The sequence below is a fragment of the Lolium rigidum genome, chromosome 3 (assembly GCF_022539505.1).
Source record: "Lolium rigidum isolate FL_2022 chromosome 3, APGP_CSIRO_Lrig_0.1, whole genome shotgun sequence".
Classification (NCBI taxonomy): Eukaryota; Viridiplantae; Streptophyta; class Magnoliopsida; order Poales; family Poaceae; genus Lolium; species Lolium rigidum.
Genome location: NC_061510.1, coordinates 292528075 through 292544562, shown reverse-complemented (window position 1 = coordinate 292544562; position 16488 = coordinate 292528075). Strand labels below are relative to the sequence as shown.

Here is a 16488-nt window from a genome sequence, read left to right as displayed (position 1 = left end):
CACTCGTCTGTGTCGTTGTCCTTTGGGCCCACCTACCAGGTGTGTTCGTCTTCCGCGCGCGAGTAATGGCTCTGGTGACGAGTCGGTTCCCGCACCACGTTTATTGGCGCTGTCCCGCCTACACACGCGCGGCAGTGTTTGCGTGGGCGGTGTTTTTGTATCCCGCCAGTTGAAGGCGGCGCCTGGCCTTTTTAAGAGGACTAGTCTGGCCACTCCTCGCCTATAGCCAACCGTCACCGATATCATCATGGGAAAGGGCTGGTCGTTCCACGACCGCGAGGCTAGGTCCTCTCCGGCGCCGATAAGGAGAAAACCCCACCAACCGCTGGTAGTTCGTGCACCGGTTGTTCGAGGAGAACTGCCCGATCCCTTAGCCGGATGCGAGCCTGCCGAGCGGGGGCTGGTACCTCAACCACCGCCTTGTCTTAGTGCCTCCGGTGCCGCACGAGGAACGCCATCGCGGGTACGGGATCTACCGCCACCGATTCATCCAGCCACCGGATCTGCGCGAGGATCCGACATTCGCCCTCAACTCCTACAACTGGTCCACCTTCGGGACTTGGGAGTTCGACCCACGGCGCCACGCTGGTTACCTAGGCGACATCGACTTCTTCAACCGGGAGCAACGTGTCCGCTTCGGCGATGACGAGAAGGACGAGGATGGAGCCTCGGAGGAGGAACTCCAACCGCCTAACCTCACAGAGGAGGAGGTGATTGAAATGGCCATTCGCATAGAGCGAGCTCGACCAGCTCGCTTAGTGGGATGGCCCCGCTGTCCAGCTGCGGGCGTCCGCGCTGGCCCAAGGGAGGCCATCCACTCCTCTGGCGACTCCTCCCGCACTAGCACCGCCTCAGCCCACACCAACACCGCCTCCCGCCACGCCAACACCGCCTCTGGTGCCTCAACAGCCTCTGCATTGGATGTGGCCTTGGACGCCTCTGGTCTTCATCGACCTCGTCGACGACGGCGGCGGCAAGTAGGTAGCCATGGCAGACGCCCTAGTTTCTAGTCTTTTAACTTATTTTTGGCACTTGTAAAATGGTTATATTATATTGAAAAATATATTTTGGGCAAAAAATGCATCGGGCCGTTGGAGCTACCCTGACCCAAACAAACATATCAGCCAAGGAATCCAATTTCATGTTCGCGGCCGGATCCAAAGGAATGCAAACAGTTGGAGTATAACAGAGCTTTTGGTGTCTGTTTCCTTCGAGCCGTTCGAGATACCCTAAGTTCTACGCTTGTCATCTCTGAAAGAGGGCAAAATAAACACATTCATTTGTGGGGATTTCCAATGCTTAACAATTGGATTAGAAGACGTGTTAACCCAAAAGGTGTATAATTGTTAATGAAGCATATCAAACTAATATAATCCACCTACAAAGAAACAGTTGGAGTATAACAGAGCTAAGCCCCCCTTTATGATGATTGGGACTTATTTAAGATGGGCATGTGTACACCAATTGATTAGTGGCTGTGTGCTATATGGCTGATAGACAATAAAGCTTTTATTTTGTATAAAAAGGTACCTATATAACGAGAAGAGAATATAGTCATTTTGTTTGGACATCCACATTTTCTCTTTGGCGCACAGCTTGGCCAAGAAAAAGGAACTGCTCTCTCTCTCTCTCTCTCTCTCTCTCTCTCTCTCTCTCTCTCTCTCCCTCTCTCTCTCTCTCGATCTCTCTCTCTCGATCGAGTAATGCTAGGTATACGGACACTTTTCTTACGGATGGATCTTACGGAATGAGGTGGCCAACAGTCATTTGTTGGTGTCCGCATTCTCTCTCTCTCTCTCTCTCTCTCTCTCTCTTCAAAGAAAGGACACAAGTTAACTACTCATGTCCCAGATCAATTGACGCAGATTAGGAGTACACTTGTACTAGATATACTATATATCTGAGCTCAATTAATTTGAACGGGAGGGAGCAGTATAAGTTTAGATGCACCTATGATCGTAAAATCTGCAAGTCTGTCAAACACCCAACTGGCCAACTGACATACTATAAGACATGGGCACACTGCACGGCAGGATCCCAACGTGGAATTGTCATACGTCATCGGTCATCCCATACGTGAGAACAGAGAACTGAACCTTTTCTTATGAAATTATACCTATCTGCAGCATACATATACAAGTAAACCCACGGGCTGAAGAACCAAGCTGATCGTCTGATTTTGGGCGGTACGCTTTTTTTAATAATTTGTGCCCTATCACGACGTGACTGAGTTTGCATATTTGTTTTGGATATAAGTTCACACGGAGTCATGGATGATGGACCTAAACCAGCTTTGGCGTCAACCTACTGTCGTGATGCGCTAATATTTTGCTCTGGGCTGCGATCAGGTCAACTAGATTGTGAGAATCTCATAGTATTTGAATAAGTATACATGTGGTGACGATATCAAGTGTAGTAGACAATATGACGTTGTTTTTGCCAAAACAATCCAAATAATGATCTCAGAAATATTAGTCTATCCCGAGGAAGTAGAAGCTCAATATATTTCTCGCCACAAAAGTCCGGGGATTTTCCAAAGACGATTATCTGTTGATGCTGACCATTTCCATAAAGAAGATATCGATGGATCAACATACACCCTATTCGATCACAAAATGCACATATATCTTCAGATAAGGAAATTTTAGGTGGGAAGAAGAGAAAGATATTGCTCACAACCGGGCAACCAGTAACATCCAAATTTGTTTGACTGCTGCACCACTTGCATAAGTCAAACATCAACCAGTCGATGTTCTCCAAACTTTCAAACCCTATTGGATTTATCAGTGGGAAAAAAACAGTCTACTGAGGCGTGTTCTATATTATGACATACAAGCAATATCATACTCCACATGACATGTCAGTAAACGTCGTAGCACTTACAAAGTCATCATTCTAGAAACATGAAAACCCATATCTGATACACATATATTTCGCCAAAAAAATGTGTGCACCGTTTTTCTCATTTTGGTGAATGATCCAGTTTTATTGATTGGCTAAATAAAGTGAAAGCACAATATCTTTTACCTTTTATAAATGACCAAACTATTTCTTCCTTGCAAGGAGTTTAGATAGTATCTCGTTTGTCACCCCTCATTTCATTTCATTTGGGAGAAATAAAATGAAATAACAATGATGACGTTACTTCATTTGGCAAGATTGAAATCGCAAGCTTAGGAATCGTGTTTGGCTACGGAATAGATTTAGAGGAATGACGGAGTATAGATACGGAACCTAGAGTTAGGAGAGAGTATCTAGTGCTACATAGGCTATGTGTGGTACCAGTTACCCCATGAATCTGGACCGTTCGTCGTGGATCAAGGGACAGGATCGAAAGTAACAGCCCACACTGGCACATATGCACATTTGTCCTTGATGTTCTTCTAATTTATGGCACATGATCCACAACTCTGGACCTCTGGTCTCTCTCTCCTCACTGTGTGCATCGCCCCCAAATCGTCCTAGGGTTAGAAGAGGTCAGACGCAGCCGAAGCTTCATCAACTCGCCGCCTAGTATAGATCTGGACCAACTGTCGCGTCCCCCCGCTAGCACCAGCCGCTGCAACCGTGGAGATGTACGAAGCTGGACCAACCTTTCGCGCCACCGCGTCGCGGGTAGTCGAGCTCCCAGGCGGTCGCCCTGTGTGAGAACTTACGGCCGTACGACTGCAAGGGTTGTTGGACGCTGCAGCCCGTAAGCACTTCTGTCCAATTTATTCTTGTGATTTTTATGTCTAAGTAGATTGCTTGCACCTCCTGATTATAGAAAATTAACATATGTACGATGCTTGATACAATGTCATGGAATTTTTGTAATTGATGTTGTGTCAAGAGCTTCCTACAAACAACATATATGGAAGGAGTTTAATTAAAAAAAATACATGCCATGTATCTGCTTATTTTCTTACTTTTCAAGTGCAATGGCCATTTGATTTGGGGATGGCAATGGTCCCATCTATCCACATACAGTGTTTGTATTTGCTGGCTAAATTATTTAAAGTATGGCCTTGGTTTAATTTGATATGACTGAGTTCTCCATATGTTAGCTCAACTACTAAGTTATTTATATTGAGATGAACCATTTGTTTTCGTATGTCTGTAAACCAGAATTAAGATTATGTCTGATGTACTTGTATTACGTTCTGTGCAGGAAATATCTGATTTTCAAATAGCTTTGCAGCACAATCCTGAAAATACAGACGTCTCAAGAAAAATCAAGAGGCTTTGATGTTGTACCGTGCAGAAATATCTGTTTTGAATGTGATTGAATCAGCGGTGAAAATTTGGCAGGACATAAACTTGTACCGTGCAGAAATCTTGAGGTTATAGAGTACCAAGTTACTGATCAAGTGATGGTTGTAATTGTGTACTTGAGGGAATTTCCGTTTCTTATATGTTTCTTTTGTAAAGAGTAATGGATTTCTTTTGTAAATGAACTACATGTGCATTTACAAGCTGCCAACTTAAATAGGAAAGGAATTTCCGTATCTTATATGTTTCTTCTGTAGATAGGAATGGATTTGTTTGGAAGTGAACTGGATGTACTTGTCTTGCAAGTGAGCTGCATGTGCGTGTTTACAAACTGTCAGCAGGAATAAAATTCAAGGATTAGTTCATTCAGATCAAGTGAAGCTACCTTGTCTTTCTGTACTTCAGTTTGATGGATTTCAGGGGTTCCAAAAGGGAGGACAGTTTCAGGTTGATGTTGTTGATTTCTATACTTTACTCACTAAACTAAGCAAACAACTAACAGCTTGGTGACATAATGTCAGTTTCAAAGTGCAATGGTTTCCAGTTCTCTATGTTACAACTTTAGGCAGCTTTTGGAGCCCTGGAGCTTGGTGACATTTATGTACTCGTCACACAATGACTTGCTACAGGAGAGGGTCCTGTCCTGTTCTCTGAATCACTTCATGCTTAACATAGTGTCACACAAGAAGGCGGATGCTTCAGTTAATGATGGTTCAAACATGTGAACGTGTCTCCAGAAAATACGACAAGATCCTAATCAAGGTTTAGATCACAGTGGAGGAGGCTTGTGAGATACGAGTAACAAACAACATCAACACTCAGCTTCCTTTTGCGATCCAACAACTGAAAATATAATTTAGATAACCTTGATCCATAGAAGTGCACGAACATATTGTTAGGCTACACCATATCAATCACTGGAACCTATTATTTGCTCACAAGCACTAGAACGTAAATAAAATGAAATGTCTCTACGTCAATTAATACTGGACACAATTCACTAGTACATAATTTTGAGATCTTTGTCCATGCATGCCATTGAAGTCTCTAGGCCATAGTAGCAGATCTGCAAACAAAATACTTGATTTTGAGTACCTTTTATGGGGCAAAAGTTCACAATTAACGATGACCAAATAGTGCATACCATGTTGCCCAAAACAAGCACAACACAACTGTTACCATCTAGTCCTGTTTGGGCTTCTTGCTGCTTTGCGCCCTAGAACAGATACATCATCGGTTAATTAACAAAAAGGACAACATTGATATAAAATTATGTCTTCGATGCCTCTTTTTATTTTTCCCAGTGGCTGCTATCTCTGAGGCCTTCCTAAATCGGTGACCGTTCCCTTTTGTGTGTGCTATGTCAGGTGGATGAATACTAATGTCGGTTGGGAATGTCGATCCAACAAATGACTCAAACTCTTTAACTTTATTGTGCTCGCTCTTTGTTCCCATGTTCAGGACATGGTCAACAACCTCAAAAATAGCCTTCTGGAAATACTTCATCTTCTCTTCACATTGTTTAGCAGCAAGCATGCCCATATTGAACTTAGAGCATGTATCGGAATATAACAACTTAATGGTTGATGGAAGCGATGTACATGATCCTTGTAAGACATTGCCATTACAGTCGTGCACTACCTTCTGCGTAGCGGTTTTTGTCCATCTATCAAGAACATAATGACTAGGAATTTCTAGGCATTTCTCCCACTTTAGAACAATAATTATGTGAGAACAAGGAATCCCCACAGATTCAAACATCTTGCAAGAGCATTGTGCAATCTTGGTACGATTGTTGTAAATCACTTCTCTCGGCCTGCCACTTCCAGTCAAACATGTTTTCTTAAGCTCACCAACTTGCTCCATTTTCTGTACATCACATTTGTCCCTAGCAGCAAGCACTTCTAACTGGAATAGTTTAAAAATGGAATGAGTGTAAACATCCCTACCATGACTCTCCATGCCCCAGTTTGTGCATAAAACTGGTTGTGTATGAAGGGAGTTATGGTCATTCTCCAATTCTTTTTGTCGTTGTTCATCTATAGCAGTTTCATATCTTATCCAAAACTCAAGCAAAGAGAGTCGCCGATTCAGAAAGTGACCAAAAAATGCGTTCTCACTCTCAGATCTCGATGTAGTCCTCAATATCCCACCAAGTGGTACATCATGAAAGTATGCAGGTATCCATCGTTGCCGAATGTCAAACTTGCTGGCCAACCATCCATTGTTTCCAAGTCCATAATCTGATATTACTAAATTCCACTTTTCCTCGAACTCATCTGGAGTCTCTGAAGCCCATACACATATTCCGAACCTCTTTAGGAAATCCTCATCCTTCATTAGATCACGCCCAACTTTTTCTGGCAGTTTGTTAAGAATATGCCACATACAAAATCGGTGTCTAGTGCTTGGAAATACAGCTGGAACTGCTTCTTTCATGCTGGCGTCCTCATCGGTAATGATTAATTTAGGCGCAACCCCTCCCATGGCCGCTAGAAAAGTAGAGAATAACCATTTGTATGACTCAAATGTTTCATTTGCGAGGAATGCAGCACCAAATGTAACACAAGAATCATGGTGATTAACTCCAGTGAATGGGGCAAAAACCATGTCATATTGGTTGGTTCGATATGTAGAATCAAAGGAGACAACCTGCCCAAATAGTGCATAGTTCTTCCGAGAGGTACCATCAGCCCAGAAAATATGTGTTAGCTTGTTCTCTTCATCTAGTTTGTAATCAAAGAAAAACGATGGATTGATGCTTTGCTTAGTTTTCATAGCACCAATAATCGTTTGGGCGTCTGAATCTTTAATTGTTTCCTTGAAATCACGGTAGCAGTTCTGTAAATCACGCTTCATGCAACCAACTTGTCCAGGTCCTCTTTCTACACTAAGCAAACGGTATGTTGCAGAAGTGCCAATCAATGCTTTATGGCATGTAAATAATTTGCTCCTGAGTTCACTGCTTACTTCTCTATTTGATCTTAGGAACTGCCGCTTACTTGGTGACACGAGCTGATGTGTGTGCTGTAGAACCAAACGGGCAACCACATACTTACCATCGTTTCTTCTCTTCAAACCTATCATAGCCTCACAACCACACCTACTTATCTTCACATTTCTTTTCCGTTTCTTCACAGATTCATTGTTGAGCTCTTTTGCTTTCCTCCAGCCTTGCTTTGCACAGACAAACCGCTTCCACAGTGCTACACGATCCTTCGCTAAGTGTTGTGTTCCTGTTCGTACAGAAAACCCAACCTCATGAGCATACCGTGTGTAGAATGACTCGCCATTTTCCCAGCTATCAAATTCCATGCCAATTTTGGGCTGCAATTCATCATTGCATTCAGGCTCATACGTCGTTCCCTGAACAAAATTAGATAGCTCTCAAATTCCAAACTCAAGCATTTCATGTTGAAGGCTTGAGCACTACAAAAAATGCTTACACAAAATGGTAGGTTTTTTTTTCTCATGGGTGTGCTGTAGCTATCTCCGTCATATGAACTGGACAACATTGCACCCTATAAAAAGGTACAAGTCAGAAGTGACATGGTATGGTACTCAAATTATTATGGAACTAAGCATTTACCGTGAAAAAACTGTTGGCATCGTCCTCAAGCGTCGTGGCCGTCGTTGACCCTAAGTTCTGAGCAATAGTTTCCAATGGCTCCATGATAGACTGGTTCAGTCAGAAATCAGCATAGAATCAAGTTGATTGAGGAAAATACAGTGATAAAACAGAGGGCGTCAACTATTGCTTGCACTCTGAACACAGCAAGATCATGCAAGGTACCGAGTATGGTGGTAGAAATAAAGTGGCACACAACACCTCAAATATAACATGGTGTTCTAGCTGAACCATCTTCATATTCAATCTGTACTATGCTTTTGCGTTTACATATAAATATGAGACCATGAGCTGTTAAGAGAGCACATTAAGCTATATGCCGCATACGTAATTTCTTAACTACACACTGAGAGAACACAAATCCATTGCAGCAAGATGGTTGCCCAAAATATTGAATAAGTACAGACAAATCATCCTGAAATTCCATTTGAACAAGGAGGAGATTGCAAGTCGAACTAGAAACTGAACTCACCAAAGTAGGCTCAGCTCCAACAAGATCTGTGGCACTCCCCAAGGAATCGCATGTCGGCGCGAGGCTTCTACAGGTTCCGTCTCCGGTCGTGAATGGAGCCACAGACGATGCGACATGTGTCGGCGGGTGGTACAAAACCAGAGATGAGGCCGTGTGGTCGGCGTGGAGATGCGGCTGGAATATCTCCGCAGGTCGCGGCAGCACTTGACGCTGTGCCGGAGGAGAATGCGAGGGGCAGTCCAGCCCTGTGCTAGGCGGCACCGGTAGGTTGAGCTCCGGCTGCATTACTCTCCCTAACCCTAGAGGCGATTTTGGGGATGAGTCGAACTGTGCGAGAGGTGAAGCCAGTGAGATGCACTGGATCTAATGGATCATGTGCCACGAATTCGAAGAAAAGCAGGGACTAATGTGCGTATGTGCCAGTGTGGGATGTTCCAAGCGATCCTGTCCCTTGATCCACGACGGACGGTCCAGATCCACGGGGTAATGGTACCACCCATAGCCCATGTAGCACTAGATACTTTCTCCTAGAGTTAGGCATGAGAAGGATTCCAAGGAGTTCCTAGTGAATTTCCTATCCGATTTCGTGGCAGCGAAACAAGCTGATTCTAGAAATTGTTATGAAGTAGTAGAACGTCCATTTCTTCCTGCCTGCGCATTAAGCGGCCGTGCAGCATGGAGCTGAAACCTTATTGTTGAACCAAAATTCCTACGCGCCACACGTATAAATCCGCTGGTATTTCGGATAAGGGAAAGAAGGAGTTTGGCTGCGCGGCGTGCACCCAGCGATTCCAGCCTTCCATCGCATCAGGCAGCTGGACGGGTGCAACGGGACAAAACGATCGGGACAAGCTAGCACTGATGACGCAATTAACGCACGTAGCTGTTGCCTCCATAAACGCGCAAAGGCAGCCGCTAGTTCCGGTGCATTGCATCTTCCCTGCCGTCCCTCCCATGCCACTAGCAGCAACCGATGGAGCCGCCTTTCTGCCTGGCTAAAACCAAAACCAGAGCCCAACGTTGTGGCCGGGCGCCATTGCGAGGGTACTTCTATTTCAACAAGAAACTAGTCCAAAATCAGGAGTTGGGCTAGCTGTAAGAGCATCTCCAACAGACGCGCTAAAACCCCCGCGCGGCAAAAAAACCGCTGTTTTGCCGCGCGCGGTCGCTGCCGCGCTGCTCCAGCGGACGCGGGAAAACTGCGCGCGCTAAAAATTTTACCGCCCGCGCGCTTTCGCGCTATCCCGCGCGGGAAATCTGCCGCGTGCGTTACCGCGCGCGCCATAAAGAGGACACGCGCGAGCGGCCAAGCTGCCACTCCTCCCACGCGTCTTCCTCCCGCGCCTCTCTCTCCCCGCCGCTCTCCCTCCGCGCCGCTCCGCCTCCGGACGTTCCTCCTCGACGCGAAGATGCCGCCGCGCCGCCGCTCATCCTCCGGCTACCGCGGCGTCCGCGCGCGGCCGGCGGCGGCCGGTCGACGCCGAGATTCGCTCCGGCGAGGAGCGGATCCGGCTCGGCACCTACGACACGGCGCATGAGGCGGCGCGCGCCTACGACGCCGTCGCGTGGCGCCTCGGCCGCCCCCGCCGCCAGATGAACTTCGACGACGTGCGGACGTGCGAGCAGGCGAAGATGCTCGAGCCGCCATCGCCGCTCATCACGAACGAGCAACGGCGCCGCGCCCGCGACCTCGAGCAGCGCCCGCGCGTGGCGGAGCAGGACGAGCGCAACCGCCTTGCGTGGGCGCGCGCGTTCCGGAGGGACGTCGCCGCCACGGCGGCCTTCTACGCGGAGAAGGAGGGGGACAAGGCGGCGCGGGCGGCGATGAAGAAGGCGAGTCGCGAGAAGCGGCGCGCCGAGTCCGCGGCGAGGAAGAAGGCGAGGGCCGACGTGGCGGCGAGGAGGAAGGAGGAACGGCAGAAGGCCGCAGGGCCGTCGACCGTCGTCCTGTCGTCCTCCTCCGAGTTCCAGTACACGACGACGTCGACGCCGGTGTCGGACACGACACTGAGCAGCTCCAACTTCGACTGGGAGTCCGACGACGGCGAGGAGTAGTTTATTTATTAGTATTTTCGTTAAAATATCTTATTGTATCGCGCACTTTTAAATTATATTCGTATTTTCGATCAAATTTCAGTTTGTTTGATGAATTTTCAAAAAAAAAAAACGGTCCGATTTAGCAGTTTCTGACGCGCGCTGCAAAATAGCGCCTCTGGCGGAGGTGCGTTTTTCGCACACCAACACGCGCTGGAAAATACAGCCTCCGCCAGGGGCAAATTCGCTATGCCGCGCGTGAGCGGTATACAGCGCGCCCAATCGCCGGTATAGCGCGCGAGATTTTACAGCGCCTGTTGGAGATGCTCTAAGGGTATGTTTGGTTCATGGCATAGCATGCTTCACTAAAAACTTGGTAACCATTGGCTAGCCTAAATATTGGTTAGAGATTCCTTAGCCCAATGTTGGCCAATAAGTTGGCAACATTTGTAAAGAGAACGTGGGAAGGAGTTGGGGCCGTGGATGCCGCCAACAAACCGCTCAGTTAACGCCTTTTTTTTTTTTGGCACGGCAGCTCGAGGCTCTAATCCAAACAACCCATTGGCAACATTTCATGGGCTGCCAAAAAATTGGAGGGCAAATTTGGGCACCAACTAAACATTCCCTAAGATTTGGTGCTCCGTTTTTCTAAATGTGCAGGGTCATTTGCAACTGATGTCAGGTACACCAAGAGAATTGCTCGAGTTTCCTAATCATGTGGAATTGTATGCTCTAACTAGTTTAACCAAAAGACCGATGTGATGGAAGAGCTTAGGCAATCATATTCAACGTCTCACCTTACGTCTAGACCCGATGCCTTACTTTTTTGGATGTGGATCGTTGGATGTTATAGGGAGGCCGTAATTTATTTTAGTGTTGCGTTGGCTAGAATTTGAACCCAGAACCGTGTGGAATTGCATGCTACGAGCAGTTCAACCAAAACACCAATATGATGAAAGTGCCTAGTCAATCATTACTTCCGTTCATATGAATAAGGTGCACAAGACTTTCAAGACGAAATTTGATCAGAAGATTTGAGCAACAATATCTCGATTATACATCACAATTAATATTGTTAGATTCATATTAAAAAAAAGCTTTTTAATGATACCGACTCTATATCAAACGTCCCATATATATACATACTAATTCTTGTCATAGATAGATCTTGGAAACACAAATATTATTCATTAAAATAGAGTTAGTATATTTACCAAATCATTAATGATTACTCCCTCCTTCCACAAATTTTATCGCGGTTTTAGTTAAAATCTGTAGTAAACCTATGATAGGATTTATGAAATGGAGGGGAAGTGCTTTGTGGCCACCGTTGTGTATCCAATGTTTTTTTCTCGGTTGCAAAAAGACAGGGATGGGCACGGTATTATCGGTTTTTTGGAATACTACAATTACTGCTCATAATACCACTCGAGATTTTTCAAATAAATTTATAAATCTATCCAAAAAAATAAAAAATACTCCCTCCGTTCCTTTCTATAGTGCCTATTGTTTTTTAGCACGGAAATTAGTGCGAGCCTTTTTTTTACACAAAACCCCCTAGCGATACACAGACAAAATAGGAAACTGAAAACAGATCTCAAAAATACATGACCAGATAGGTTTCCAGATTTTCTAGACTTGACCTGATTGGTGGAAGGGGTTCTTTGCAAAAAAAAAACATAGCTTTACTCTTATATTCTAAACAAATACGAAAAAACAATAGGCATTATAGAAAGGAACGGAGGGAGTATTTAAGTTAAAGCAAATTATATAAATACCCGTATATTTCATCGGGTATGAACTTTTCTCGGCGGTAATCAGAATAACCGTTTTTCGGCGAGATTTCTGAAGTCTCAACCATGTACCTCACTTGCAAATGATCATACAAGAGTGTGCAAATTGTAGACACATCACTCCATCAGGATCAACATTAGGATAGCCGGCCAGTGGCAGTATATTTAAACCGAGAGCTAGCTTACCTCGAGGGCACGTATGCCTGACATAATAATACACGGTGATAGTAAAAGCGTCATGGTCATGTTTGGTTATCTTTGTTTTTATCCTGCCGAACCGGTCAGGCATGCACGTCGAAACAGTGGATCCGGCCAAGCTCGGCCAAACGTTTCCCACGGCTACAAAACAAAACACAAGCTTATTTAAAGCTTGGCAAGTGGCGATGGTGGGGTGGTACCGCTTCCTCAACGTGCTATTAATCGAAGCCCCGATCGATGAGATGAGTGTGCTTCAGCTTTAATCCGTCCATGTGGATGCGGATAAGGACGTCGATCCGTGCTTATATATGTATGCTTCAGTGGATGATCCAATCCAAGTTCGTTCAGCTGGAATATTCGCGCACAGCTAGTGCGCTGGAAATGGGGCAGCTTGATGGCAGACGGCAGGATTTCACCCAATCCCTGTGTAGTGGTCTGATCAAATTGGGCAAAATCTATAGTTTTGTTTTTGGAAGTATGAAGAGGTTCCTAGGAATCTCTGAATTTTGATTTCGTTTGAGTAACCAAACCCGTGAACATTGTCATCTTCCACCTAACTCATTGTATCATGCCAAGAATAGATTGCTTAAAGCTCTGCTGTTTGCATTGTGACATGCTCACAGCTTATAATACAAATTTGTTTTTATGTGGTTTCACTAACCAACTTCTACCTTATTTTTCATAGCGAATCTAAAACGATAAGCTCAGCAGGTTTTTTTTATTGTCCCTTCGATTCGTGTTGGTTTGTTCAACGTATTTTTTATATATTTCACCACTAGTTAATGTTATAAATATGTCTGGAAATTAGCTAATTGAGGGTAGAGAAAACAACGAAATAACATAGCCCAACGGGTATTTGTGGTTCGACGGGGGCTGTTTGAAATCGCTGAAAGTGACATTATTTCAACAAGAATATGAATGCTCATTTTTTCACAGGTTATCGGTATAAGTACACATTGGATTCACAAGTGGTGCTATATTCCGCCGGAGGCGTAACGGACCCGTAAGTATTCTGGATGCATGCCAATGGATACGGTTGCTCTGGCTTTTCTACAACAAAGATGATAGACAACTTTATAGAAGAACACAAGATGCATAGTCGCTTAATTTCATGTTTTTTGCTAGTTAATCTTTATGTTCACCATGTGTGATCCATGAGATGTACAACTACTTCTGAAACTTTGTAACAAAACGGCTGCGTAGCCCGGGGCAAAGCCTCCCCATTTCAAAAAAGAACTGTGCCTTAGTTTATCGGCTACAAAATGATCCTTCCCCCGTTTCACGCATTAGTTATCGCCGACGTATACAACTTTGCGCTATTACTTAAATCAACGCAGACAAATATGAAATGGACGGGTGCAATTGATGCAACGATGGAACAATCTTTTGAAATTATGCCCTTTTTTTTGCATGCAACTATGCAAGGTTAGACAGGCGCCGGGAGGAAGACCGATCGATCACTTGTCACTTTTCGTTACCATGGACATGAGTTGGCCTTTGCCATCAGACTGAAGATTGTGGAATATTCATCGTACGTCATGCGATCTAGTCTAGTAGTAAGATAACTTCATCCTAGGAGTACGTCACGGTAGATTTTTCTTTCCGCGAGAAAGAAAGAAAAGCGCATAGCTCCTAGCTACTAGCTAGCGGCCTCAAATTTGTACCGGCGCTAGAAGCTTCTCTCCACCCGAGCACGGCGACGTCGACGGCGACGGCGGCGTGCTTATTTGGGCGGGCATGTGGACGCCGATGGATTTTAAAGGGCAATCCGCGGGAGACAGCGAGAGATCGCAAGTGGGCTCGGCGATGGGCGATGGGCGATGGGCGATGGGTGCGTGGCGACGGACACGGACGGTGGTGGGCGCGCGCCATCCCACCCACACCACTGACGCTCGCTCGCTCAGCCGGCCGAAGCAGCCGCGAAGAAGCCACGGCCACGGCTGGCGGCGGCCTCCGCACTCCAAAACCGTCCTTCCGTTCTGCGTGCGACGTGCATGAACCTTGTGTTCCGCGCCTGATCGCTGATAAACTATCGTCGTTCGCTGATTCTGGGCGACGCCAAGCCTACGCTTGAGCTCTTCTTTACTCTATCTATCGACGGATCGATCTATGGGCTGCCTGCTAGGGTGCTAGGTGGAGTGCTATGGCGTGCTCCAAATCTCAGCTTGGGCGTTTTGTAATCGCCCTCGCATCTATTTATTTATATTATTTCATAGATATATGTAGATCCGGCTTTTGCACCTGAAGGCCATCCTCTAGTTAATTCGTGAGACGTACGGTGGAATTGGATGAGCACACCTGCAATGGAGGAGAAATTAGCAGACCCACCATCCCGCCGTCGGATTAACCTTCATTGGTAAATCCGACCGTGCGGGCCTATCATCGAGCAAACTCGTTTGCACAAGAACGTCATTGACAACAATTAACCCCCGCTCTCACGAAGGTGTTACAACATCTCCAACCCGCCAACGCGGCAAAAATAACCGTGTATACAAGTAATCCCCATCCATTGCAACGAATAGCTGGAAAATGTGTCTCCATACCCACAACACGAGAGGGCAACAATATGTATCAAATTTGAACAAACAAGTCAAGCTCTAGCTAATCACGAATAGTAGTTTAGAGCGCACACATAGTTCATGACACAACATACATCACGGGAATGCTTCTCTTCTTGTTCAGGTCGATCCTGGTATGGCCTTTGTCAGTCCACATAGGCGTCCGCTCACTCCTACCTCTTGTTCTTCTAGGCCATGTTATTGGTGGCAGTAACATCATGGCCAACATCAACCTCGCCAGGCTCGACCTCATTCTCGACTAGGAAGAACGAATCAACACCCCTGCCTAAGATCCAGTTATGCAACAAGCCAACACTAGCTTAACCTGGGTGGAGAAGGTGTGGAAAGCCTTCTGGTCAAGGATCAAATCCATTGTTCAGAGCTGCAAATGCCCTCTCGACGGTGACCCTGAGGCTAGAGTGTCTGAGATTGAAGAGTTCCTTGATATTCTTGGGGTAGAACCTTACAGAGAACTCATTGAGGTGGTACCTTATGGACCTGAAGGGTGACCTTCATGCCATCGGCTCTCTCCAAGCTATCATCCAGAATGGTAGCATCATGGGCTGATCCTTCACATATGTGGACTTCATATCAAAGTCCACAACGGCAAGCACATTCTGGCTGGTGTATTGCTATTTCCCTATGTAAGCAAGAGAGTGGGTTCTTGGCATTTTCGTTGTGTTATGAGTTCCATCAACGGCACCAACACAATCCTAACATGAACATGAACAAATGGTAAGCCATTTGTGCTGTACAAAAGTGAAGAGCATAAAGTTCTCCAATAGTGTACATGAACATGAAAATTCAAAAATGATGCGCACATGTGTAAATCAGTTGTACAAACTCCACTCCTCTCAGTTCTCCAATATCATAGAGCACTTCCTTAAAGTACCTAGAAACTGTCTCAGTCGATCTCCTCCATGTGCTATGGATGACTCGGAATCGTTGGTTGTGGCCTATGTGACAAAGAAACATAGCCACTTGCTCTTCGATACAGGCGTGAAGGATGTCCCTAAGCAACCGCCTACCTTGTAATGTGTTGACGAGTTTGTTGAAAGCATCTTTTTTTTTAACATATTCACGGGTTCCACATCACCATTGTTGTTGATGTAGTTTAGATTGTTCGTTCTCTCTCTGTCGCGGACAAACATTGGCGCATATGTCACGCTGGGCCTAGTGTGACGACGGATGGCTCTCGCGTGCATACAAAACACCCACGCTTGAATCACCTGAAGGAGATATGCCCTAGAGGCAATAATAAAGTGGTTATTATTTATATCTTTATGTTTATGATAAATGTTTATATATCATGCTAGAATTGTATTAACCGAAACATTAGTACATGTGTGATATATAGACAAACAAGAAGTCCCTAGTATGCCTCTTAAACTAGCTTGTTGATTAATGGATGATTAGTTTCATAATCATGAACATTGGATGTTATTAATAACAAGGTTATATCATTGTGTGAATGATATAATGGACACACCCAATTAAGCGTAGCATAAGATCTCGTCATTAAGTTATTTGCTATAAGCTTTCGATACATAGTTA

The 16488-nt window shown here is 45.3% G+C and overlaps 1 long non-coding RNA gene across 1 annotated transcript; it reads left to right on the top strand.

Annotated features, from left to right (window-relative positions):
- Nucleotides 1-3408: 3408 nt before the first annotated feature.
- LOC124699674 lies at nucleotides 3409-4432 on the top strand. Its single transcript, XR_007001482.1, has 2 exons — nucleotides 3409-3694; nucleotides 4151-4432. It is a non-coding gene; the product is annotated as an uncharacterized LOC124699674 (long non-coding RNA).
- Nucleotides 4433-16488: the final 12056 nt, after the last annotated feature.